This window comes from Oreochromis aureus, linkage group 14 (genome assembly GCF_013358895.1).
Source record: "Oreochromis aureus strain Israel breed Guangdong linkage group 14, ZZ_aureus, whole genome shotgun sequence".
Classification (NCBI taxonomy): Eukaryota; Metazoa; Chordata; class Actinopteri; order Cichliformes; family Cichlidae; genus Oreochromis; species Oreochromis aureus.
Window position 1 is genome coordinate 11,929,502 of NC_052955.1, and position 27,326 is coordinate 11,956,827.

Below are 27,326 nucleotides of genomic sequence, written 5' to 3' on the forward strand. Positions count from 1 at the left end.
AGAGAACAAACATGTGTTTGAAGTACTTCTAAGAGTTCATCAAAGTTTTGTTAATAAATGTAAGATTTTCCTTTTAAAAATCAAAACTCAAAATCAAATCCAGTGGAGAAACCTTCCATTCTGTTCCAGAGCCAAACGTCTTCTGCTGCGTTTACTGCAGATTTCTGAGGAATGACTGCATCATTAATTTGTAGCTTACAGCAACTAAGAATAACAATAACACATGAAACTTCCCTGTACTGTGTTGTCATCGTCCCCTAGTACCCATTCTCCTCAGTATCGATGCCTCTAAATAGGTAATTGCTGGTATACTCAGGAGACTTTGTAGTAAACTCAACATAACTGACCTAAAAGAATTGAAAAGTTGTTGTTTGCTGAGGAGGCAATTACCTGTAGTTAGTGCAACAAGTAAGACTACATCCCATTATTTTTGCTCTATGTCTTAAAAACTCCTAAAGTGATGTGACTGTGACAGGTACTAGGTCTGTTTGTGAGGCATTCAGTTAAGTGAAAACTGTCCTTTCTTTACTAAGCATTGTCTCTTAATTTACCATAAATGAGAAAGGTTAAAATAGCAGAGTTTTGTATTTTTTTTCTGCCTTTGATTATATTAAACTGTATAGAGACAAGTGCATAACACATGTAAGAAAGACTTGAAAAACATCAGACATTTATATCCTAAAACTGATCACACATAGATTGAGCAGTTGTTAGGTTTACTGATGCTAGGTGTGTTTTAAAGATATGTGGCTACTTCAGCTCATCTGTAACCCACCCAGCAGAGACTTCATGGTCCCATTTGTGGCTAATATAGGTAAAAGAATTTGCTAATAACTTACAATTGAAAACGGAGAAGAGAAGTCAGATGGAAAATGTATTGTTTTTTCTTCAGGCATTTTTCCTCACTATTCCCTCTTTTAAGTGCACATATCAATTTTTGTTGTATTTTGTCTTGCTAAAGCAGTTAATGAAAAGTGGGTAACTGTCACAGCTGGAAGCCAGAATGTGGAGTGGACCTGAAAACAAATTCAAGCCAAGAAACAGAACTTTGACGTGAACAAGGGTTTTATTTACAGTGGCATGAAGGTACAAAAGGATAAGAACATGAACTGTGAAATACAGTGAATGTGAACTAAGAACAAACTGTGACATACTAGGAAACATGAATGAAGTGGAGACTAGGAAGACAAGCTATGAGTAAACTGTGAGATGCTATGAACTAGCATGGTGTTACTGGGGTTATTAAATATATGTATATGGGTGTATGCCTTTATTGATGAAACTTCATTCATTATAAACCTGGTGTCCTATCCTGCATTTTTTTCAGTTGAAACCATTACTATGAACTCTATTATTTTAGGCAAAGAGTAAAACATCTGTGCTATAGCTTTAAGAGAACCATCATTATTAACAAAGGCTGATATTAGCTTGGTATAATATCAAGCTAAATGGTAAGACTGCAGTTTTACTGTAAATCAGTCAAAATCCATCCATCCACTTCTACTTATCCTTTTCAATTCAATTCAATTCAATTTTATTTATATAGCGCCAAATCACAACAGCAGTCGCCTCAAGGCGCTTTATATTGCACAGTAGATCGTACAATAATAGATAGGGAAGAAAAACCCAACAATCATATGACCCCTATGAGCAAGCACTTTGGCGACAGTGGGAAGGAAAAACTCCCTTTTAACAGGAAGAAACCTCCGGCAGAACCAGGCTCAGGGAAGGGCGGGGCCATCTGCTGCAACCGGTTGGGGTGAGAGAAGGAAGACAGGATAAAGACGTGATGTGGAAGAGAGACAGAGATTAATAACAGGTATGATTCAATGCAGATAGGTCTATTAACACATAGTGAGTGAGAAAGGTGACTGGAAAGGAAAAACTCAATGCATCATGGGAATCCCCCGGCAGCCTACGGCTATTGCAGCACAACTAAGGGAGGCTTCAGGGTCACCTGGTCCAGCCCTAACTATATGCTTTAGCAAAAAGGAAAGTTTTAAGCCTAATCTAAGCCTAAAAGTAGAGATAGTGTCTGTCTCCCAAATCCAAACTGGAAGCTGGTTCCACAGAAGAGAGGCCTGAAAACTGAAGGCTCTCCCTCCCATTCTACTTTGAAATACTCTAGGAACAACAAGTAAGCCTGCCATGCGAGAGCAAAGTGCTCTAATAGGGTGATATAGTTCTACAAGGTCATTAAGATAAGATGGGGCCTGATTATTTAAGACCTTGTATGTGAGGAGCAGGATTTTGAATTCAATTCTGGATTTAACAGGGAAACAATGAAGGGAAGCCAATACAGGAGAAATATGCTCTCTCTTTCAAGTCCCTGTCAGGACTCTTGCTGCAGCATTTTGGATTAACTGAAGGCTTTTCAGAGAGTTTTTAGGACATCCTGATAATAATGAATTACAGTAGTCCAGCCTGGAAGTAATAAATGCATGAACTAGTTTTTCAGCATCACTCTGAGACAGCATATTTCTAATTTTAGAGATGTTATGCAGATGGAAGAAAGCAGTCTTACATATTTGTTTAATATGTGCATTGAAGGACATGTCTTGGTCAAAAATGACTCCAAGGTTCTTCACATTGTTACTGGAGGCCAAGGTAATGCCATCCAGAGTAAGAATCTGGTTAGATACAATAATTCTAAGATTTTCAGGGCTGAGTACAATAACCTCAGTTTTATCTGAATTAAGAAGAAGAAGAAAGTTAGCGGCCATCCAGGTCTTTATGTCTTTAAGACATTCCTGCAGTTTAACTAAATGGTGTGTGTTATCTGGCTTCATGGACAGATAGAATTGGGTGTCATCAGCATAGCAGTGAAAATGTATACTGTCTTCTAATGATGCTGCCTAAGGGAAGCATGTATAATGTAAACAAAATTGGTCCTAAGACAGAACCCTGTAGAACACCATAATTGACCTTAGTGTGTGAAGACGACTCTCCATTTACATGAACAAATTGGAGTCTATTAGATAGATATGATACAAACCACTGCAGCGCAGTACCTGAAATACCTACAGCAGGGGTCTCCAACTCCAGGCCTCGAGGGCCGGTGTCCTGCAGGTTTTAGATCTCACCCTGGGTCTACACACCTGAATCAAATGATTAGTTCATTACCAGGCCTCTGGAAAACTGCAAGACATGTTGAGGAGGCGATTTAGCCATTTGATTCAGCTGTGCTGGATCAAGGACACATCTAAAACTTGCAGGACACCAGCCCTCGAGGCCTGGAGTTGGGGACCCCTGACCTACAGCGTGCTCTAATCGCGCTAATAGGATATTATGGCCAACAGTATCAAACGCTGTACTGAGGACTAGCAGGACAAGCACAGAGATGAGTCCACTGTCAGAAGCCATAAGAAGATCATTTGTAACCTTCACTAAAGCTGTTTCTGTGCTGTGATGAGCTCTGAAACCTGACTGAAACTCTTCAAATAAGCCATTCCTCTGCAGATGATCTGTTAGCTGTTTGACAACTACTCTTTCAAGGATTTTTGATATGAAAGGAAGGTTGGAGAGTGGCCTATAATTAGCTAAGACAGCTGGGTCTAGAGATGGCTTTTTAAGTAAAGGTTTAACTACTGCCAGCTTGAAGGCCTGTGGTACATAGCCGATCATTAGAGATGAGTTGATCATATTTAAGATTAAACCATTAATTAATGGCAGGACTTCTTTGAGCAGTTTTGTAGGAATGGGGTCTAAGAGACACGTTGATGGTTTGGAGGAAGTAATTACTGAAGTTAACTCAGAAAGATCAATTGGAGAAAAAGAGTCTAAAGGAATATCAATGGTACTGAAAGTAGCTGTAGATGATGTTACATCTGTGGGATGATTATTGGTAATTTTTTCTCTAATGATTAAAATTTTATCTGTGAAGAAGTTCATGAAGTCATTACTAGTTAACATTAAAGGGATGGTAGGCTCACCAGTACTCTGACTTTTTGTCAGCCTAGCTACAGCGCTGAAGAGAAACCTAGGGTTGTTCTTATTTTCTTCAATCAGTGATGAATAGTAAGATGTTCTGGCTTTGTGGAGGGCTTTCTTATAAAGCAACAAACTATTTCTCCAGGCTAAATGATGATCTTCTAAATTTGTGACACACCATTTCCTCTCCAGCTTACGAGTTATCTGCTTTAGGCTACGTGTTTGAGAATTATACCACGGAGTCAGGTATTTCTGATTTGAGGCCTTAGTTTTCACCAGAGCTGCAGTATCCAGAGTTGTACCTAGTGAGGAGGTAAAATTATTAACAAGATGATCGACTTCTGTTGGTGTAGCGTTCAGGTAGCTGCTCTGCTCTGTTTTGGTACAGAGCATTGAAGATGATAACAGTGGGTGGATTATGTTCTTAAACTTAGTTAGAGTGTTTTCAGAAAGACATCTACTGTGATGAAGTCTATACTCTCCACTGCTGTGTAATCAATTATCGTAAATGTAAATGTTATTAGGAAATGATCAGACAGCAGAGAGTTTTCAGGAAATACTATTAAATGTTCAGTTTCTATGTCATATATTAAAACAAGATCAAGAGTGTGATTAAAGTGGTGGGTGGGTTCTTTTACATTTTGAGAGAAGCCAATTGAGTCTAATAACAGATTAAATGCCATGTTGAGGCTGTCATTTTTTGCATCTACATGAATGTTAAAATCACCCACAATAATTATTTTACCTGAGCTGAGCACTAAATCAGATAAAAAGTCTGAGAAATCAGACAGAAACTCTGTGTAAGGCCCAGGTGGACGATAGATGATAACAAATAAGACTGGTTTTTGAGTTTTACATCTGGGGTGGGCAAGGCTAAGCATCAGGCTTTCACATGAATTAAAAGTCTGTCTTGGTCTTTCGTTGATTAATAGGCTGGTGTGAAAAATTGCTGCCACACTGGCCCCTCGGCCTGTGCTTCCAGATTTCTGGTAGTTAGAATGACTCGGGGGTGTTGACTCATTTAAACTAACATAATCATCCTGCTGCAACCAGGTTTCTGTAAGGCAGAGTAAATCGATTTGTTGATCAATTATTAAGTCATGTACTAACAGAGACTTGGGGGAGAGAGACCTAATGTTTAATAATCCACATTTCACTGTTTTACTCTTTGGTTCAGATGTGGATACTGTATTGTTCTTTCTTTGTGATTTTTTTATGTTTAAGTTGTTTATTGCTGATTTTTAGTTTGTTTTTTTCTAATAAATGTTTTTTGTTTAATACATTTGTCCATATTTCTAGAAATGAGAGCTGCTCCATCCAAAGTGGGATGGATGCCGTCTCTCCTAACAAGACCAGGTTTCCTCCAGAAGGTTTGCCAATTATCTATCAAGCCCACATCATTTTTTGGACACCACTCAGACAGCCAGCAATTTAAGGAGAACATGTGGCTAAACATGTCACTCCTGGTCAGATTGGGGAGGGACCCAGAGAAAACTACAGAGGACTACATTGTTTTGACAAAGTTACACACCGATTCAATATTGATTTTAGTGACCTCCAATCGGCATAACTGGGTGTCATTACTGCCGACGTGAATTATGATTTTACTGAATTTCTGTTTACCCTTGGCCAGCAGTTTTAAATTTCCCTCAATGTCGCCTGGTCTGGCCCCTGGAAGACAATTGACTATGGTTGGCAGTGTCTCTAGCTTCACATGTCTGAGAACAAAATCACCAATTACCAGAGTTTGACCCCCAGCGGTGTGTCGCCAGAGTGGGTAAAGCGGTTAGAACACATGAACAGGTTGGTGGTGTACCTGGGGCTTCTGTTTAAGACTATGCTTCCTCCTCACCGTCACCCAGCTGCCCTCTTTCCCCAGCTGCTTGGGGTCTGCCGGGCAACAGCTAGCGGGGCCTACGCTATCTTCGGCTGCACCAGCTACAGGGGCCTGGCTAGCTACGGGTGAATGAAGGGTGCAAGGCCGAGTCTCCAATTCAGTAATCCTGGCCTCCAGAGCTGCAAATATGCTACATTTGTTACAAGTATCACTACTGCTAAAGGAGGCCAAGGAGTAACTAAACATCTGACACAATGAGCAGGAAAGTGCAGGAGGGACAGGTGAAGAGGCCATGCTGCTAGCGAGTTGGCTACAAGCTAAGCTAAACTAAGCTAGCGAAACAGTAAAGACAGTGAGTAAATAATTTGGCTATAAATTAGGGAGTGAGTACACAGAGAGTGTGCTTCGGATGAAGCACGTGAAGATTATGCTATGAAGAAAGAATGTATCTAAACTTTTTAAATAAATCGCTAAGCAGATAAGCTACTCAAAAACACCACCATGTTTGAGCAGGAACAGGAAGTGATACTCTATCGCAGAGAGAACGAACACCAGCGAACACCAAGACACCAAGTGACAGCGCCAGGTTCGCGGGTGAGCTGGAGCCTTTCCCAGCTGTCTTAGGGCAAGAGGCAGGGTACACCCTAGACAGGTCGCCAGTCTGAGGCAGAGCTAACACACAGACACAGACAACCATTTGCACTCACATTCACATCTATGGGCAATTTAGAGTTTCCAATTAAACTATCCCCACTTATTGCATGTCTTTGGACTGTGGGAGGAAGCCAGAGTACCAGGAGAGAACCCACGCAAACACGGGGAGAACTCCACACAGACAGACGCCCGGCCTGATGGTAGAATTGAACTGAACTCAGGACCTTCTTGCTGTGAGGCGACAGTGCTAACCACCGTGCCACCATGCTGCCTTCAGTCAAAACCAAAATCAGTTTTATTTTATTTTTAAACTCAGATTATTACATACCACAAGTAAATTAATACTTTACTAAATAAACTAAATAATTACTGAAAAACCTAAATGATAATTGGTTATTTAATAAAAAAAAGCTGACCACCACAGAGCCTATAGCTATCTGAGCATCTACTCGCAGTTGTGAACATATTGAGCGATAAATGTGATTTTCCTTTCTGTAACTGAAAATAAATAATTATATCATAAAATAGTAAATTAAAAAAGATTTTTTTTTTTTAAAGTGAGCATTGTTATGAACATAGATGTGGGTATTGTGTGTTACTGATTCAACTGGAATATGGCTATACAGTTACAAAAGACTACCAGATCACATCCTTATTTAGATATTTTTAAATTCATTCATTTATTTAAAAGGGTAAATTGTCCCTGACAAATAGTTTCTGATTGAAAAGTCAAATGCATAAAGGTTTCCTCTTTTTACAGTAAAACAACACATGACATACACAACAGCTAAACACAAAACCACCTCTTCAAATGGCGGAAAGATAAAGACTAATAAATAATCAATATGATCAAAATGAATGAATGCTTTGTTTAACAATGAATGTCAACATTATAATTATAATGGATATAGCATGTCAAATTAGGTTTCTTTTGAACATGATGAAGTAAGCAAAAGATTTTTAAGTGCAAAAAAGAATTTTTCATCCCTGAGTCCATAAATGAGAGGACTCAGACCCCTTGGAACTATACTAAATAATACATAATTAAAGTATCTGAAATTCCGAAATAAATTCAAATCAATCTGAAGGACTGTGTTTTCTATAAATGGGGTAGACAGCTAGATGAGACAGAGGAGCAGCTAAAAAGTATGAAGGATGACTGTTTTGAGGCCTTTGTGTGTTGACTTCTTATCCTCTCCCGATGCAGCTTTGGCCACTTTCATTATTTGAACATATGAGAAAATAATAATAATCCTCATAATCAAGAAATAAAACTGATGTATTGCTGATCGAACATGATCCTGCCACCTGTAAAGAATAAACAACTCAACTTCGACAGAAAATATGTGATTTGCACTGTTAAGTGAGACAGTAGCAAAGAACATGGACAGAATAATTGTGCAGGGTCCAGAGCTGATAACATGAATGATCAGGATGCAGTACATAGTGCTGTATGTGGAGCACAGCTGTCCATGACGCAGGGGCATACAGATGGCCACACAGCAAAAGGCTGTCCGACAGTAATGTTACAGAAAATAAGATGCAGCGTGCAGATGTGTGAAAGGATTCTTTTTTTCATAAAAGTCAGGATGAGCAACATGTTGATACAAAGACAAATTGTTAGCAGAATCTGCACAAAGTTTTGCGAGATCTCGCAAAAGTTCATCTTAGTTTTTTTTCTCCCATGTCCCTTGCGGGGCTCCGCAGGATTATGATCGGTACCAAAGAAGTTTTTCAAAATAACATTATTCCATCTTCATCATTCTTCCCCATTCACATAACAGCAATAAATTAAAAGTAGTATTTGTTTGCATATATCATTTGTCACATAATCCTGACTTTCAATTATGTTTTTCAGGTCTTGTCATGTTGCACATAGTCAATGATTTGGAAAGTTCAGTTAAATTATGTTGCAACAATTCATAACAGATAAAGCTAAATCAATCAAGCTGCAACATCATAAAAACTCTACAATTCATTCTGAGAAAGTGAATCATCTTCTATCAAGGAAAAAAATCCCTTGGACAAATTGTGTAGGTACACTTAACATTTATTTAAATTTTGTTTTCTCATTTTAAACATATGTGTAAACTGCACCTGAAAAGTGACATGTAACTGCAGAGTTTTGTTTAAATGCATAACAATATAGCAGCACTGAACATATACAGGAAAGCAAGTTGCAAAACTACGAATAATTTAAAATTAATCATTATTTACATAAAATTATTCTTGCATATTGAAGCAGTCATTTCCTGTATGGTCTGAGGAAATATGAATGGCAGCATTTATATTTCTGATGTAACTCAAATTATGTTTATTTTGAACAGGATGAAGTAGGCATAAGACTTTTTAGTACAAGAAAAAAATTTTCATCCCTGAGGCCATAGATCAGAGGACTCAGGCACCTTGGAGCAATATTAAACATAATGTAGTTAGAATATCTGACATTTACAAATAACCTCAAATCAATCTGAAGCACTGCAGTTTCAATGAATGGGCACCACAGCTGAATGAGACAGAGCAACAACTGGAAAGCATGAAGGATCACTGTTTTAAGCCCCTTATGTGTCAACTTCTTTTTCTCTCCTGAAGCAGCTTTGGCCACTTTCATTATTTGAACATATGAGTAAGCAATAGTGATGCCCATAATCAAGAAATAAAATTGAAACACAGCTGATCGAACATGATCCTGCCATCTGTAAAGAGTAAATGCCTCTACACTACATATCATGGATTGCTTGTAGAAGTTAAGTGAGGCAGAAGCAAAGAACATGGACAGAATAATTATACAAGGACCAAAGCTGACACCATGAATGATCAGGATACAGTACATAGTGCTGCGTGTGGAGCACAGCTGTCCATGACGCAGGGGCATACAAATGGCCACATAGCGCTCCAGAGTCATTGCTGTCAGAGTAACCGGTGTGACAAAACTATACATAACCACAAAAATAGTGAGGATTATACACAACCACACTTGTATTGTAAATTCAAAATGGGTCAATATAAGCAAAACATCTGACACCAATAACAAAACACTGTCTGACAGCAGTGTTACAAAAAACAAGATGTAACGTGCAGATGTGTGAAAGGATTCCTTTTTAATAAAGATCATGATGAGCAACATGTTGATGCAAAGGAAAATTATTACCAGGATCTGTACGATAATGACCCGGTCATCGACTGGTCGCTGCAATAAAACATCATTTACTGAGTTGTTACCTGCCATAGAGAAGAAACATGTGTTTGAAGTACTTCTAAGAGTTAAATAAAGTTTTGTTAATAAATGTAAGATTGTCCTTTTAAAAATCAAAGTTCAAAATCAAATCCAGTGGAGAAACCTTCCATTCTGTTCCAGAGCCAAACGTCTTTTCCTGCGTTCCCTGCAGTTTTCTGAGAAATGACTGTGCATCATTAATTTGTAGCTTACAGCAACTAAGAATAACAATAACACATGAAACTTCCCTGTACTGTGTTGTCATCGTCCCCTAGCACCCATTCTCCTCAGTATCGATGCCTCTAAATAGGTAATTGCTGGTATACTCAGGAGACTTTGTAGTAAATTCAACATAACTGACCTAAAAGAATTGAAAAGTTGTTGTTTGCTGAGGAGGCAATTACCTGTAGTTAGTGCAACAAGTAAGACTACATCCCATTATTTTGGCTCTATGTCTTAAAAACTCCTAAAGTGATGTGACTGTGACAGGTACTAGGTCTGTTTGTGAGGCATTCAGTTAAGTGAAAACTGTCCTTTCTAAGCATTGTTTCTTAATTTACCATAAATGAGAAAGTTTAAAATAGCAGAGTTTTGTATTTTTTTTTCTGCCTTTGATTATATTAAACTGTATAGAGACAAGTGCATAACACATGTAAGAAAGACTTGAAAAACATTAGACATTTATATCCTAAAACTGATCACACATAGATTGACCAGTTGTTAGGTTTACTGATGCTAGGTGTGTTTTAAAGATATGTGGCTACTTCAGCTCATCTGTAACCCACCCAGCAGAGACTTAATGGTCCCATTTGTGGCTAATATAGGTAAAAGAATTTGCTAATAACTTACAATTGAAAACGGAGAAGAGAAGTCAGATGGAAAATGTATTGTTTTTTCTTCAGGCATTTTTCCTCACTATTCCCTCTTTTAAGTGCACATATCAATTTTTGTTGTATTTTGTCTTGCTAAAGCAGTTAATGAAAAGTGGGTAACTGTCACAGCTGGAAGCCAGAATGTGGAGTGGACCCACAAACAAATTCAAGCCAAGAAACAGAACTTTGACGTGAACAAGGGTTTTATTTACAGTGGCATGAAGGTACAAAAGGATAAGAACATGAACTGTGAAATACAGTGAATGTGAACTAAGAACAAACTGTGACATACTAGGAAACATGAATGAAGTGGAGACTAGGAAGACAAGCTATGAGTAAACTGTGAGATGCTATGAACTAGCATGGTGTTACTGGGGTTATTAAATATATGTATATGGGTGTATGCCTTTATTGATGAAACTTCATTCATTATAAACCTGGTGTCCTATCCTGCATTTTTTTCAGTTGAAACCATTACTATGAACTCTATTATTTTAGGCAAAGAGTAAAACATCTGTGCTATAGCTTTAAGAGAACCATCATTATTTGCAAAGGCTGATATTAGCTTGGTATAATATCAAGCTAAATGGTAAGACTGCAGTTTTACTGTAAATCAGTCAAAATCCATCCATCCACTTCTACTTATCCTTTTTCAATTCAATTCAATTCAATTTTATTTATATAGCGCCAAATCACAACAGCAGTCGCCTCAAGGCGCTTTATATTGCACAGTAGATCGTACAATAATAGATAGAGAGAAAAACCCAACAATCATATGACCCCCTATGAGCAAGCACTTTGGCGACAGTGGGAAGGAAAACTCCCTTTAACAGGAAGAAACCTCCGGCAGAACCAGGCTCAGGGAGGGCGCGGCCATCTGCTGCAACCGGTTGGGGTGAGAGAAGGAAGACAGGATAAAGACGTGATGTGGAAGAGAGACAGAGATTAATAACAGGTATGATTCAATGCAGAGAGGTCTATTAACACATAGTGAGTGAGAAAGGTGACTGGAAAGGAAAAACTCAATGCATCATGGGAATCCCCGGCAGCTCACGGCTATTGCAGCACAACTAAGGGAGGCTTCAGGGTCACCTGGTCCAGCCCTAACTATATGCTTTAGCAAAAGGAAAGTTTTAAGCCTAATCTAAGCCTAAAAGTAGAGATAGTGTCTGTCTCCCAAATCCAAACTGGAAGCTGGTTCCACAGAAGAGAGGCCTGAAAACTGAAGGCTCTCCTCCCATTCTACTTTGAAATACTCTAGGAACAACAAGTAAGCCTGCCATGCGAGAGCAAAGTGCTCTAATAGGGTGATATAGTTCTACAAGGTCATTAAGATAAGATGGGGCCTGATTATTTAAGACCTTGTATGTGAGGAGCAGGATTTTGAATTCAATTCTGGATTTAACAGGGAGCCAATGAAGGGAAGCCAATACAGGAGAAATATGTTCTCTCTTTCTAGTCCCTGTCAGGACTCTTGCTGCAGCATTTTGGATTAACTGAAGGCTTTTCAGGGAGTTTTTAGGACATCCTGATAATAATGAATTACAGTAGTCCAGCCTGGAAGTAATAAATGCATGAACTAGTTTTTCAGCATCACTCTGAGACAGCATATTTCTAATTTTAGAGATGTTGCACAGATGGAAGAAAGCAGTCTTACATATTTGTTTAATATGTGCATTGAAGGACATGTCTTGGTCAAAAATGACTCCAAGGTTCTTCACAGTGTTACTGGAGGCCAAGGTAATGCCATCCAGAGTAAGAATCTGGTTAGATACAATAATTCTAAGATTTTCAGGGCTGAGTACAATAACCTCAGTTTTATCTGAATTAAGAAGCAGAAAGTTAGCGGCCATCCAGGTCTTTATGTCTTTAAGACATTCCTGCAGTTTAACTAAATGGTGTGTGTTATCTGGCTTCATGGACAGATAGAATTGGGTGTCATCAGCATAGCAGTGAAAATGTATACTGTCTTCTAATGATGCTGCCTAAGGGAAGCATGTATAATGTAAACAAAATTGGTCCTAAGACAGAACCCTGTAGAACACCATAATTGACCTTAGTGTGTGAAGACGACTCTCCATTTACATGAACAAATTGGAGTCTATTAGATAGATATGATACAAACCACTGCAGCGCAGTACCTGAAATACCTACAGCAGGGGTCTCCAACTCCAGGCCTCGAGGGCGGTGTCCTGCAGGTTTTAGATCTCACCCTGGGTCTACACACCTGAATCAAATGATTAGTTCATTACCAGGCCTCTGGAAAACTGCAAGACATGTTGAGGAGGCGATTTAGCCACTTGATTCAGCTGTGCTGGATCAAGGACACATCTAAAACTTGCAGGACACCGGCCCTCGAGGCCTGGAGTTGGGGACCCCTGACCTACAGCGTGCTCTAATCGCGCTAATAGGATATTATGGCCAACAGTATCAAAGCGCTGCACTGAGGACTAGCAGGACAAGCACAGAGATGAGTCCACTGTCAGAAGCCATAAGAAGATCATTTGTAACCTTCACTAAAGCTGTTTCTGTGCTGTGATGAGCTCTGAAACCTGACTGAAACTCTTCAAATAAGCCATTCCTCTGCAGATGATCTGTTAGCTGTTTGACAACTACTCTTTCAAGGATTTTTGATATGAAAGGAAGGTTGGAGAGTGGCCTATAATTAGCTAAGACAGCTGGGTCTAGAGATGGCTTTTTAAGCAAAGGTTTAACTACTGCCAGCTTGAGGCCTGTGGTACTGATCATTAGAGATGAGTTGATCATATTTAAGATTAAACCATTAATTAATGGCAGGACTTCTTTGAGCAGTTTTGTAGGAATGGGGTCTAAGAGACACGTTGATGGTTTGGAGGAAGTAATTACTGAAGTTAACTCAGAAAGATCAATTGGAGAAAAAGAGTCTAAATGAATATCAATGGTACTGAAAGCAGCTATAGATAATGTTACATCTGTGGGATGATTATTGGTAATTTTTTCTCTAATGATTAAAATTTTATCTGTGAAGAAGTTCATGAAGTCAATACTAGTTAACATTAAAGGGATGGTTGGCTCAACAGTACTCTGACTTTTTTGTCAGCCTAGCTACAGTGCTGAAGAGAAACCTAGGGTTGTTCTTATTTTCTTCAATCAGTGATGAATAGTAAGATGTTCTGGCTTTGTGGAGGCTTTCTTATAAAGCAACAAACTATTTTCCAGGCTAAATGATGATCTTCTAAATTTGTGACACACCATTTCCTCTCCAGCTTAAGTTATCTGCTTTAGGCTACGTGTTTGAGAATTATACCACGGAGTCAGGTATTTCTGATTTGAGGCCTTAGTTTTCACCAGAGCTGCAGTATCCAGAGCTGTACCTAGTGAGGAGGTAAAATTATTAACAAGATGATCGACTTCTGTTGGTGTAGCGTTCAGGTAGCTGCTCTGCTCTGTTTTGGTACAGAGCATTGAAGATGATAACAGTGGGTGGATTATATTCTTAAACTTAGAGTGTTTTCAGAAAGACATCTACTGTGATGAAGTCTATACTCTCCACTGCTGTGTAATCAATTATCGTAAATGTAAATGTTATTAGGAAATGATCAGACAGCAGAGAGTTTTCAGGAAATACTGTTAAATGTTCAGTTTCTATGTCATATATTAAAACAAGATCAAGAGTGTGATTAAAGTGGTGGGTGGGTTCTTTTACATTTTGAGAAAAGCCACTTGAGTCTAATAACAGATTAAATGCCATGTTGAGGCTGTCATTTTTGCATCTACATGAATGTTAAAATCACCCACAATAATTATTTTACCTGAGCTGAGCACTAAATCAGATAAAAAGTCTGAGAAATCAGACAGAAACTCTGTGTAAGGCCCAGGTGGACGATAGATGATAACAAATAAGACTGGTTTTGAGTTTTACATCTGGGGTGGGCAAGGCTAAGCATCAGGCTTTCACATGAATTAAAAGTCTGTCTTGGTCTTTCGTTGATTAATAGGCTGGTGTGAAAAATTGCTGCCACACCGCCCCCCTCTGCCTGTGCTTCCAGATTTCTGGTAGTTAGAATGACTCGGGGTGTTGACTCATTTAAACTAACATAATCATCCTGCTGCAACCAGGTTTCTGTAAGGCAGAGTAAATCGATTTGTTGATCAATTATTAAGTCATGTACTAACAGAGACTTGGGGAGAGAGACCTAATATTTTTAATAATCCACATTTCACTTTTTTACTTTTGGTTCAGATGTGGATACTGTATTTTTTCTTTTTTTGTCTGTTTTTATGTTTACAGTTGTTTATTGCTGATTTTTAGGGGGTTTTTTCTAATAAATGTTTTTGTTTAATACATTTGTCCATATTTCTAGTCCCAAATGAGAGCTGCTCCATAAAGTGGGATGGATAATAAATCTCTCCCTAACAAGACCAGGTTTCTCCAGAAGGTTTGCCAATTATCTATCAAGCCCACATCGTTTTTTGGACACCACTCAGACAGCCAGCAATTTAAGGAGAACATGTGGCTAAACATGTCACTCCTGGTCAGATTGGGAGGGACCCAGAGAAAACTACAGAGGACTACATTGTTTTGACAACACCAATTCAATATTGATTTTAGTGACCTCCAATTGGCATAACTGGGTGTCATTACTGCCGACGTGAATTATGATTTTACTGAATTTCTGTTTACCCTTGGCCAGCAGTTTTTTCCCTCAATCGCCTGCTCTGGCCCCTGGAAGATCACTTGACCCTGGTTGTCAGTGTACTCTAGCTTCATATGTTTGAGAGCAGAACACCAGCGAACACCAAGTTTGACCAAGTGACGGGTGTGTCGCCGAGTGGGGGTGAGCTGGAACACATGAACAGGTTGTGGTGTACCTGGGGCTTCTGTTTAAGACTATGGGTACACCCATCTGCCCAGGTCGCCAGCTCTTGGGGTCTGCCGGGCAACACTACACAGACTCACTGCATATCTTTTGCACAGCTACAGGGGCCATCTAGCTGGGTGAATGAAGGTTTCCAATCTCAATTCAGTAATCCTGGCCTCCAAGCTGCAAATATGCTACATTTGGACAAGTATCAGGAAGCCAAAGGAGGCCGAGGGAAGAAACATCTGACACAATGAGCAGAACTGCAGGAGGGACAGGTGAAGAGGCCTGATGGTAGCGAGGTTGGCTACAAGAACTCAGGACTAAGCTTGCTAGCAAAACAGTAAAACACAGTGAGTGAATACCATGCTATAAGTTTCTGAGTGAAAAGTCAAATGCATAAAAGTGTCCTGAAGATTATACATGAAGAAAGAACATGACACTTTTTAAATAAATCGCTAAACACATAAGCACCTCAAAAAATGTGTTTGAGCAGGAACAGGAAGTGATACTCTATCACAGAAGAACAAACACCAATGAACACCAAGACACCAAGTGACAGCGCCAGTGTCGCTGGTGAGATGGAGCCTTTCCCAGTTGTCTTAGGGCAAGAGGCAGGGTACACCCTAGACAATTAGCCAGTCTTCAAACACACAGACACAGACAACCATTTGATCAATTACATGATGGGCATTTTAGAGTTTCCAAAAACTATCCCCATCCCTGCATGTCCATAAATGGGAGGAACCAGACCCCAGGAACTAACCCACGCATAACAATTAAAGAACTCTGACAGATAAATTCAACGCCCAGGACCTGATGGTGGGGTGAACTGATGAGACAGAGGAGCCTAAAAAGTATGAAGGATGACTGTTAACCACCTTTGCCACCATGACTTCTTCAGTCTCCAAATGCAAAATCAGTTTTGATTTTATTTTTAAACTCAGATTATTACATACCACAAGTAAACTAATACTTTACTGAATAATTACTGACCTAAATGATAATTGGTTATTTAATTAAAAAAACTGGCTTAAGGGAAAGAACCACCCCAGAGGCTATGCTATTGAGCATCTAATAAGTGAGACAGTAGCAAGAATATGGAGCGATAAATGCAGATTTTCCTTCTGATGTAACTGAAAAGGAATAATTATATCATAAAATAGTAAATGGAAAAAAGATAAAAAAAATTTTTTTAAAGGAGCATACAGATGAACACAGCAAAAGGCTGTCCGACAGTAATGTTACAGAAAATAAGATGCAGCTGGAGATGTGTGCTATTCTTTTACATAAAAGTCAGGATGAGCAACATTTAGATATTTTAAAGACATTCATTTGTTAGGGTAAATTGTCCCTGACAAAAGTTTTCGAGATCTGAAAAGTTCATCTTAAATGTTTCTCCCAGGTTTCCTCTTTTTACAGTAAAACAACTCATGACATACACAACAGGTAAACACAATTCCACATTCTTCCATAATAACACCTCTTATTCCATCTGGGGGAAGATCACTAATAAATAATCAATATGATCAAAATGAAGTATTTGTTTGCATAACAATTTGTCAACATTATCCTGACTTTCATATTATGTTTTTCAGGTTTTGTCATGTTGCACATAGCAAAAGATTTGGAAAGTTCAAAAAATTATTTTGCAACAATTCATAACAGATAAAGCTAAATCAATGGAACTATGCAACATCATAATTAAAACATCTGACAATTCATTCTGAGAAATGAATCATGAATCTATCAAAGGAAAATGTTTGGACAAATTGGAGTTGACACTAGAACATTTATTTAAATTTTGTTTTCTCATTTTAAACTTATGTGTAAACTGCACCTGAAAAGTGACATGTAACTGCAGAGTTTTGTTTAAATGCATAACAATATAGTATCACTGAACATATACAGGAAAGCAAGTTGCAAAACTACTAATAATTTAAAATTAATCATTATTTACATAAAATTATTCTTGCATATTGAAGCAGTCATTTCCTGTATGGTCTGAGGAAATATGAATGGCAGCATTTATATTTCTGATGTAACTCAAATTATGTTTATTTTGAACAGGATGAAGTAGGCATAAGACTTTTTAGTACAAGAAAAAAATTTTCATCCCTGAGGCCATAGATCAGAGGACTCAGGCACCTTGGAGCAATACTAAACATAATGTAGTTAGAATATCTGACATTTATAAACAACCTGAAATCAATCTGAAGCACTGCAGTTTCAATGAATGGGCACCACAGCTGAATGAGACAGAGCAACAACTGGAAAGCATGAAGGATCACTGTTTTGAGTCCTTTATGTGTCAACTTCTTTTTATCTCCTGATGCAGCTTTGGCCACTTTCATTATTTGAACATATGAGTAAGCAATAGTGATGCCCATAATCAAGAAATAAAATTGAAACACAGCTGATCGAACATGATCCTGCCATCTGTAAAGAGTAAATGCCTCTACACTACATATCATGGATTGCTTGTAGAACTTAAGTGAGGCAGAAGCAAAGAACATGGACAGAATAATTATACAAGGGGCAGAGCTGACACCATGAATGATCAGGATACAGTACATAGTGCTGCGTGTGGAGCACAGCTGTCCATGACGCAGGGGCATACAAATGGCCACATAGCGCTCCAGAGTCATTGCTGTCAGAGTAACTGGTGTGACAAAAGTATACATAACCACAAAAATAGTGAGGATTATACACAACCACACTTGTATTGTAAATTGAAAATAGGTTAAGATTACCAGGATATCACTCACGAATAACAAAAGGCTGTCCGACAGTAATGTTACAGAAAATAAGATGTAGCGTGCAGATGTGTGAAATGATTCTTTTTTTATAAAAGTCAGGATGAGCAACATGTTAATACAAAGAAAAATTATTACCAGAATCTGCACAATAATCATCCGGTCATTAGGTCGCTGCAAAAAAACATTATTCACTGAATTGTTATCTGCCATATAGAACTGAAGCACTTCTCAGAGTTGAGAAAGTGTCATTATTAAATGAATTTTTTAAAAACCAAAACCAAAAATTAAGTGCAGCAAAGAAATCTTCTACTGTCTTCTGTAGCCAAATATCTTCTGTTGGACTGCTGAAGTTGTCTGACAGATGACTGTGCATCATTATTTTAATGGTTACAGCCTTCGAGAACAACGATCACACAAAACCTTGCTACGCAGTGTCGTCATCTTCCTTTCACACCCATTCCCCTTGATGCCACAATATTGATAGATGGAGCACTCAAGAGAGTTTTTTTTTTCTTGTTGCCTGTCCCGTTCCATGCTTTAGTAATCAGAATTGTTTTCTGAAGGCCAGGAAAGATGCCCAACGGATTTATTTTTTCAAGTGGAGAAAATATGGCAATGCCATACTGGTGCACTTAATTCATCTATATTATTACTGTTTATTTTATTTTATTTTATTTTATGTTAAGTTATTACAAATTGGACAGACCATTAGACAGTAAAGGAGAAAGAGAAAGAAAGAAAAGGAGAAAGAAAAACAGGTGGAAAGGGGACAGTAGGAGAAGACTGAGAAAATCTGTTGTATCACCTGTTAAAAGAAGAAAAAAGAAAACAAACAACCAGAGGGCCCGCAGCAGCACTACCACCAAGCCCCGCAGAGCCCAGGACGACCCAACCAACCCCACCACAGAGGAAATTACACCTAACCCATCATCCAATCAGCTACCAGACTACATAAGACAATAGACACCCAGGTTAAGTTCATTCTCCACCTCTCCCGTACCTCTCCGCCACCTGCAGGCTTGACTCCTGGAGAGCAGAGACCTCCTGGAAGGATGTGACAACCTCCCCGCCAGTTGAAGGGGCCCCCATTTCCGCTGGTGCACCAGAGGCCCCCTGCTCCAGGGCTAGGCCCCCGTGCATGCACCCACCAACAACCCCAGTGACACACCAATCAGGACCTGAGCCCCAGGGCCCAGGCAGAGCCCCAGCCTGAAGGTGGAGCACCCCAGAACCCCAAGCCCGCCCTGGACCACCCAGGGGCAGCTAGGCTACCAGGCCAGTGACCCACGTATGCCAGTACAACCCTTCCCCCAGCCCTGCTGCACGCAGCCACCAGGAAAACACCCAAGAGCCACGAGAGCCCCAACTAGGACATGACCATAGGCCCCAGGCGGCGCCCTTCAGGGATAATGTCCCAAGCCCACACCCTCTCCAACACTAGCAAAGGCAGGACAAAACCACGACCCCCACCCCCACTAGGTGATGGAGCCGATCAAAGGAGCCCAGTGGGATTGATCTAATGTGGTGGTAGAGGCTGTATCAAGATGTGATCTATCAGACGGTCTCTATAATGGTTAGGATTGAGATTATTTTTATTTTTCCTGTTTATGAGGACCGTTTTCTTGGCAATGCATAGGGCAGCGAGAACCATGTGGGCTGTATTCATCTCTGTAGTGACATCATTCAAGTTGCCCAACAAGCAAACTAGAGGAGAGGCTGGAATGTGTACATTTCAGACACTCTGATAAGACTTCACATATCCTGCGCCAAAACCTTTGAACAGGTGGACAGAACCAGAGATTGTGGATGTAGTTGTCAGGTCTATTGCCTTGACAGTGTGAGCAGTTGTTAGAATACGTAAAGCCCATCTTGAACATTTGATGACCTTTGTAGTGCACTCTATGCAGTATTTTGTATTGTATTAATTGCAGACTGGGATTTCTAATCAGTTGAAAGGTTTTTAAGCATACCTGAGACCAGAGGTTTTGGATAAACTGACTGATAAATCTGCTTCCCATTTTGCAATAGGAAGGGATATTGATTCATCTATTTTAGAAAGTATTCTGTATATTTTAGACAATAATTTAGGGGTTTTAAGAGTATGAAATTGTACCACACTTGGTGGTGTTTGTAATTCAACTTGACTGGGTTTAAATTTCTGTTTACAATGGATTTAACTTTATTCTGATATTCTAAAAAACTTTTCTTGTTGATTCCATATTGTACAGGGTGGGCCATTTATATGGATACACTGTAATAAAATGGGAATGGTTGGTGATATTAAAGTCCTGTTTGTGGCACATTAGTATATGTAAGGGGGAAAACTCCTCAAGATGGGTGGTTACCATGGTGGCCATTTAGAAGTCGGCCATCTTGGATATAACTTTTGTTTTTTCAATAGGAAGAGGGCCATGTGACACATCAAACTTATTGGTAATGTCACAAGAAAAACAATGGTGTGCTTGGTTTCAACTTAACTTTATACTTTCATGAGTTATTTACAAGTTTTTCTTTGTCCACAGCCATTGACATGTCGAAGAGGTTAACACGTGAGGAGCGGATCGAAATTGTGTTGATATCTGCACTGTAAAATATAACTTGTTGTTTCAACTTAAAAATATGAGGTAAAGGGCTGCCTTAAAATTTTAAGTTAAGTCAAGAAATAGAGTTTGTTCTTATAACACAACCAATTGTTATCTTAATGAAAAATCACATGTTGTCTAAACTTTTGTCTTAGTTTAGTTGACTGAGATTTGTTAGTCAGTTCAACTCCTTTAATTGTCATCTTTACTTGGGAAAACCTTTTTCAGCTAAATTAAAATAATCTATTGTTTAAACTCTTGTCCTAGTTCAGTTGACTTGGGTTTTTAGTTAATTCAAATACTTTAGTAGTTCTTTTAACTTAGGAATCTATTTTAGCTTAACTAACATAATCTGTTAGCTAAGTTGATTTAAGTTTATTAATTAACTGAGCTCCTTAAGGTAGCTGAGTGAACTTGTAAATCAGTTTCATTTTAATTATCAGAGTTGATTGACTGGATGTAAAGAAAAATGTGTATTAAACATCTTAAGTTTTGTTTTGTTTTTAGCTTTCTAACATCCATTTCAGCAAAACTACCTGTTAGGTTTATCTTAGATCTCAGGTTTAAATATCTACATTCCTTTAAATTAATTTTCTGTTGTTTACAGAAAAAAAAATAAAACCCACAGATTCCATTAAAGTCTATCTGATCATTTCATACAGAAAGTTTGTTTTAAGAACATGACAAGACAATTACTCATGAGCACCCAACATTCACCATTTATTGTGCCATCTTAGTCATCTGAGAAACAGAAAAATCAGTGACGTAGCTCATCAGGCTCACAATCCATCAAAACTCAAAGGCTGCTCCTGTGAAACAATAAATTTGAACTTGGTCTTGAGCCCAGTTTGGGTGAAGATTAAATTCTGACCAATACTCTAGGAGCAGTAGTGATTCTTGTGAAGTAATAACATAAAGTCTGCATTAATGTAATGTATCAACGGGACACTTGCTATTTTAGAAAAGTTATTCTTTACATTTACAAAAATTTTAAACTTCATTGTGCTCAGTCACACCTGTTAGCATAAAACTTGAAATATTAAAATAGTACAAAACCTTTGATAAGTGACAGTAAAGATCAGTTTATAACAACTAAGACATCAAACTCTTGTATTTGTCTTCGTTTACAATTGCAACAAATTCCACAGAACCAATATCTCTGAAAATGAGTGCATGCTTCTGAAACATTTGATAATATGGATATTTCAGATACATCAGTTTGAGTCTGCTCAATTGCAAAACAAAGGAAACACTACTGACTTGCATGAGATAAGCATCTGCAAAGTCCACCATTATATTGTTGTTCACATAAGTTTCTTAAACCATGAACAAATGAGTAATTGTCTAATCTGGAATGTAAAGTGTAGTCATTTAGTGACATACAAAAGTGAGAATGAGAACTTGCAAGAATAAAAAACAAACAGTAAAATAAAAACTGTCCTTAACACTAAGGAACATACAATTACAGTTCTGCATGGCTTTCTGCAAGAGTCTGTTTCTTAGACCATGCACTAGTGAGATGCACTGCCTTCCACCAATGTTCATTAGGATGTTCTGAATGACTTCAAAGATGTCCTTAAGTTCCTTTGGATAGTCTATGTTGAGGGCAAAAGAAGGCCCATCAGCATGGAAATGGCACTTGAGACATCCCTCAGATTGAACAGGATTACTGCCGCCTCAGGACAACCAACACATCGATGATGTCTTCTTCTTTCACCATCGCAATGCCAACTTTCATCCTCTTAGAAAACGTGTCTTCAATACCTGTCGGCTATAAAAAGACAAAAAATAATAAAATTACACAATTACAATTACACAATATCCCTTGTGCTTAGAATTCATGTCTTTCAAAGAAGAGCCATACTGATGCTTTGGATGATGGTGATTGGCTTTGGGTAACACTTATTAGTTGTTAAAGTTTTTTCAGAATGAGATATGCACCCCATGTTACAAATCCATTTCTTGCTTTAAACAAAGACCATGTTCATAAATAACTGAGCATGTCTTCAATTGCAGAATTCAAACAAAATTTTCAATTTAAATGGTAAATGGCCTGTATTTGTATAGCGCTTTACTAGTCCCCTAAGGACTCCAAAGTGCTTTACACATTCAGTCATTCACACACATGGGTGGATGACTGAATCGCGACTCAAGTTGACAGTTCGTCTTATAATTGGAAGGTTGCGGTTCGAGGCCCGGCTCCGACAGTTTCAGTCGTTGTGTCCTTGGGCAAGACACTTCACCTGTTGCCTACTGGTGGTGGCCAGAGGGCCGGTGGTGCCAATGTCCGGCAGCCTCGCCTCTGTCAGTGCGCCCCAGGGCGGCTGTGGCTACAATGTAGCTTGCCATCACCAGTGTGTGAATTTAAATCTAGTTATGCTAAATATTGGCTGTGCTCTAAACCAAATCTGGCTGAGAATACATGAAATGTGCAAACTGCAGCTACACTACAGGATCAGATTGTGGCTCCATAGACAATGCTTCTTTAATCAGTTTATTGATTAAAGTTTATTTTCCCCTATATTAACAGCATGAAAAAAAAAGAGCATATAGACGTGGCTGAACAGGTTGCATAATTGGCACTGAATATCAACATCCACCTTTACCCAGCTGCCCAATGACTCTCGGCCAGTAACCTTTAATTGCTTACCCAGTCTACACAGTCTCTTTTCCAGGGTCCAGGACATTTCACCAAAGTATTGCCCCCACAGCTGTAGCAGCCACTGCAGCCCCTTAAATATCCTAATATCTCTGCCATTACAATATACAATGTGAGAAATCAAGCGTAAAGCTGAAGTGAACAGTACAGCAGCGAAATGTCAAAGACCCTGGTGAAGACATGAATAAACACAAGACACTAATAATATCAATGCTAGCTTGCCAGTTAGTTTCTCTGAAACCTAGACCAAATCCAGTGTCAAAGATCTTGTAATAATACATTTGGTGAGGAAAAAGTACACATGTTATCATGTGGCATCTGTTGTTTCATAGATGCCACATGTTTCATTAAAATCACTGTGGTGCTGTCATTATTAAATTTACTAAAAGAAACAATGCTAACCTTCACAGTCTTGAAAGTGTGTGAGGGCTCTTCCTTTAGAAAATGAGGTCCTCTGTCCTCTTCCTTTGTGTAGGGCTCTGGTCAAAGAAGTCAAAAACAAAACCAAAACACTTTTTAAACAGTGTTCATGAAACATGTAGACAGCTCCAAATTCACAGCTTTTTGATACATAATTCCATCAATATATGATTATCATTGGAGATTTTGAATCAGGCTTATCAGGACATTCAAGTAGAATATGATATCCAACCTACCACCAATATACACAGATTCTGTAAAAGTTACCACACTAAATGTCCAGTTGTGAAATATGATGACAGACTTTACTTATCAGCTTTCTTTCAATGAGTTCATCAGTTGAACTGGATAACCTAAAACTTAAACAAAGGATTAGATTTCGCAGTTGAACACTTACATCATCTCGAAGCATTTTATGAGCCTAGTTAGCCCTCCTATGCCGCTCTTGATTTTGTACAGCTCCACGAACCTCTCCATAATGGTCAAGCACAGCAAAAGGAACCCTTTCAGGTCAACAGATGTAAGACAGGCAAATTCTGCTTCAACCTGAGCAATAGAAGAAGAGGGGTGGAGAGTACAGGCAGAATAAAAAAAGATTCTTTGAGACCCAAATTTAAGCAAACAGTCATCTGAGGCCCATTAGAGAAAACACAAACACACAAAAGCAAACAAACAAAAGATGCACTTTACCTGCTGTTCAGCAAACAAGGAAGTTCAGAGAACAATAAGCTCTGTCTCGAAATCTTTTAAAGTAGAATGATTGTGAAAATGACTTATGTGATGTAAAACTTTAGTAAGCGATGCGATTAAAGAACACTGAGTAAAAGGACAAGTAACAATTTCCTTATTCCTCAGATGTTTACCTTGATGAGCAATACTGTTTTAGTCCAACTGCCTCATTAAAGTTACACAACAGGCTTTTACATTAAAGCCAGCAAGTCCATTACATACTCCTTTTAGATCTGAAATACTGTGCACATTCTGTGTATATGTAGTGGACAGCAATTTACCCAAAAGAGTGCAAAGTTTGCAAGTCCACCTCATTTAAATGACAAAGACAGATGTGATCATCTAGACCTGTGAAAATAAATTAATGACAAACTTGCAGTTATGGATGTTATTACAACCACAAGAACCTAAACAGTCTGCTCCATTGCTTTTGTTAATGAATCACTTGTTGGTAACAGGTCTGAATATTTAGTTTATGCCACCTGCATGTGATCATCAATAGTGCCATATTACTTCTTAAGAAGTAATCTGACACTACAATCTTTATATCATTTGTTCTACAGAGCTATTAAATTACAATATAATCTGTGGTGTTTCCAGTATGACAAAATGCACAAATTGTAACTTACCATTTGACTCCACTGACAAAAATAAATCCCCAGCATCAAGTTTGGCTTCACAGACCTAAAATAAGTAAAATAAAAATATATGTTATAATTATATTGTTTTCGCCATTTATTCATGTTTGCTAATTTTCTGACATATAAACAATGTTAGTTTTGTTACAATACAGAGAATGCAGTTTAATTAAAAGGTAAATTTAAAAAAAAAAACTTCTGCAGTACACCATGCCAAAAATCAGTGTCTCTGATGCCAATTATTTTATCACTACAGCTCTTTTAGTATGGAAACTCACACAAACTAGTCATACTGATCACAAGAGTTCAAAAATAAGTCAAAATAGTGAGCTGTTGTTAAGCATAAAGCATTTCAGGGTAACAAATAACTGCACAATAGAATTAAAGCAAAACTAAACACACTGGAGGACTATCTGATAAAAACTAATATAATGCTGGTTTGTAGACCATATTTTGTCTCAGTCCTCAGTGCACTCTTGCAACAGCATGCAGCAGTTAATAACAACAAGTGATTACATAGGGGTAAACAGATGACAACAAGCATCGAGTCCTGCCAAAAGTTCTTTTTGAACCCAGTCAGTTATTGGAAATATTGCCAAAATGAACTTCCACCAAAATACAACAGCCTGTGAACTTGAAAGAAATTTACAAGTACAGAGACAATATGAAATAAGCTTTATTAATTAGCTGAGTTAGCTTGCTAATATCGCAACAGTGGTTGAGTGCACAACCTTAAAGCTAGCGGCACAATACTTGTGATTTGGTCAGTGCCACATTAAACCCATAAAAAGGCCATATGTCAGTTTATTAGGTCAAGTTTGGTCATGACACACAAGCTGGACCTTGTCGGCTAAAGTTACATTAGCTAAAGCAAACATTTCGGTAAAGAAAAACACACATCATGCCATAAATTCAAAACATGTTCCAACTTTTGTAGCTCTCTTTCCTTATAGTTATAACCAATGTTACTCACCTTGAAAGCATATTCCAAAGAAGGCGATTAGAAAACGTCCAAGTAAAGTGAGCATGTGGGTTAACCGCCAATTCCCCCATGATGCACCTCGGTAGCAGTCACGTGAGGCAGTTTTGAATCCTGCTGTGCTCAACTTACCCACATTGTCAAGTTCACATAAGTTGCTGATTTAGCTGGACATGAGTTTTCAAGTTAGCTTTTTTTTGGTGTAATTGGGACGTTTTAACTTGTAATTCTATGTTATAACAACAACTTCAGTCATCTATCGTCAAACTGATATAGAATAATATGTTGAAATAACAAACATCCCCCTGTAAAATCAAAGCCATAGTTGACTGGCAACTCCCTCCACCTGCAAGCAACTACAAAGATCTCTAGATTTGTAGTTGCAGATTTGGCGCTTTTCAATGCTTTGATTTCTATGTGCATTAAAATGGATGATCATATGCAACAGTATGGTGACAGTGTGGCAACATTCAGGTGTTCCGTGGAGGACGGAGGCTCAGAGACGCCATGTTCTGGAGAGGGGGCGGCGGCCGAGGAGGAGGAGCTGATGCAGCTCGGACGAGCTTGGTTCTCGCCCGCGGATCAGAGGAGAGTGCTGCAAGTCGGTGAGTGCTTTTCTGTGGTAAAAGGGGACATTTTGCTGATGCATGCCCGGTGCGGCCAAAAGGGCGTGCCCATCAGTAAGCGTGGGGATGCTGGCAGGCACTGTTAAAGATGCTGCCCTACTTGGACTCAAGTGCCCGGCTAAGATCCTTCTCTGTACCCATACTCATCAGTGTTTGGCTCTCATTGATTCCGGCGCGGAACAGAGTTTTTCACTAGCTAAGGAATTAAAGATTCCTTTAACACCGCTAGTGGAGCCACTTCAGGTTTCCGCGTTGAATGGCACTAGGCTTATCCCCATCGCTCACCGCACCCAACCCATTCAGCTCTCTCTGTCTGGAAATTATGTTGAAAGAATTAGCTTCTTCCTATTTGATGACCCGGGGACCCCCACTGTTCTTGGTTTCCCATGGCTGAGCTTACACAATCCCCAGATTGACTGGCCCAAGGGGTGTGTTGTTGGCTGGAGTCGCTGGTGCCACGAAAACTGTTTGGCTCTGCTACCCCCACTGCGTCTCCCTCACCACTTTCTGAGGCGGGCTGCGTCCCTGATCTCTCCTCTGTGCCCTCAGTTTATCATGACCTCGCTGAGGTATTCAGGAAGGA

General features: G+C 38.9%; 3 pseudogenes; all 3 read right to left on the bottom strand.

Annotated features, from left to right (window-relative positions):
* Nucleotides 1–7,336: 7,336 nt before the first annotated feature.
* On the bottom strand, nucleotides 7,337–8,560 carry LOC120432702 (annotated as a pseudogene).
* A 164-nt stretch (nucleotides 8,561–8,724) lies between these two features.
* LOC120432824 lies at nucleotides 8,725–9,650 on the bottom strand (annotated as a pseudogene).
* Nucleotides 9,651–17,397: 7,747 nt separating this feature from the next.
* On the bottom strand, nucleotides 17,398–18,495 carry LOC120432825 (annotated as a pseudogene).
* Between the last annotated feature and the right edge of the window lie 8,831 nt (nucleotides 18,496–27,326).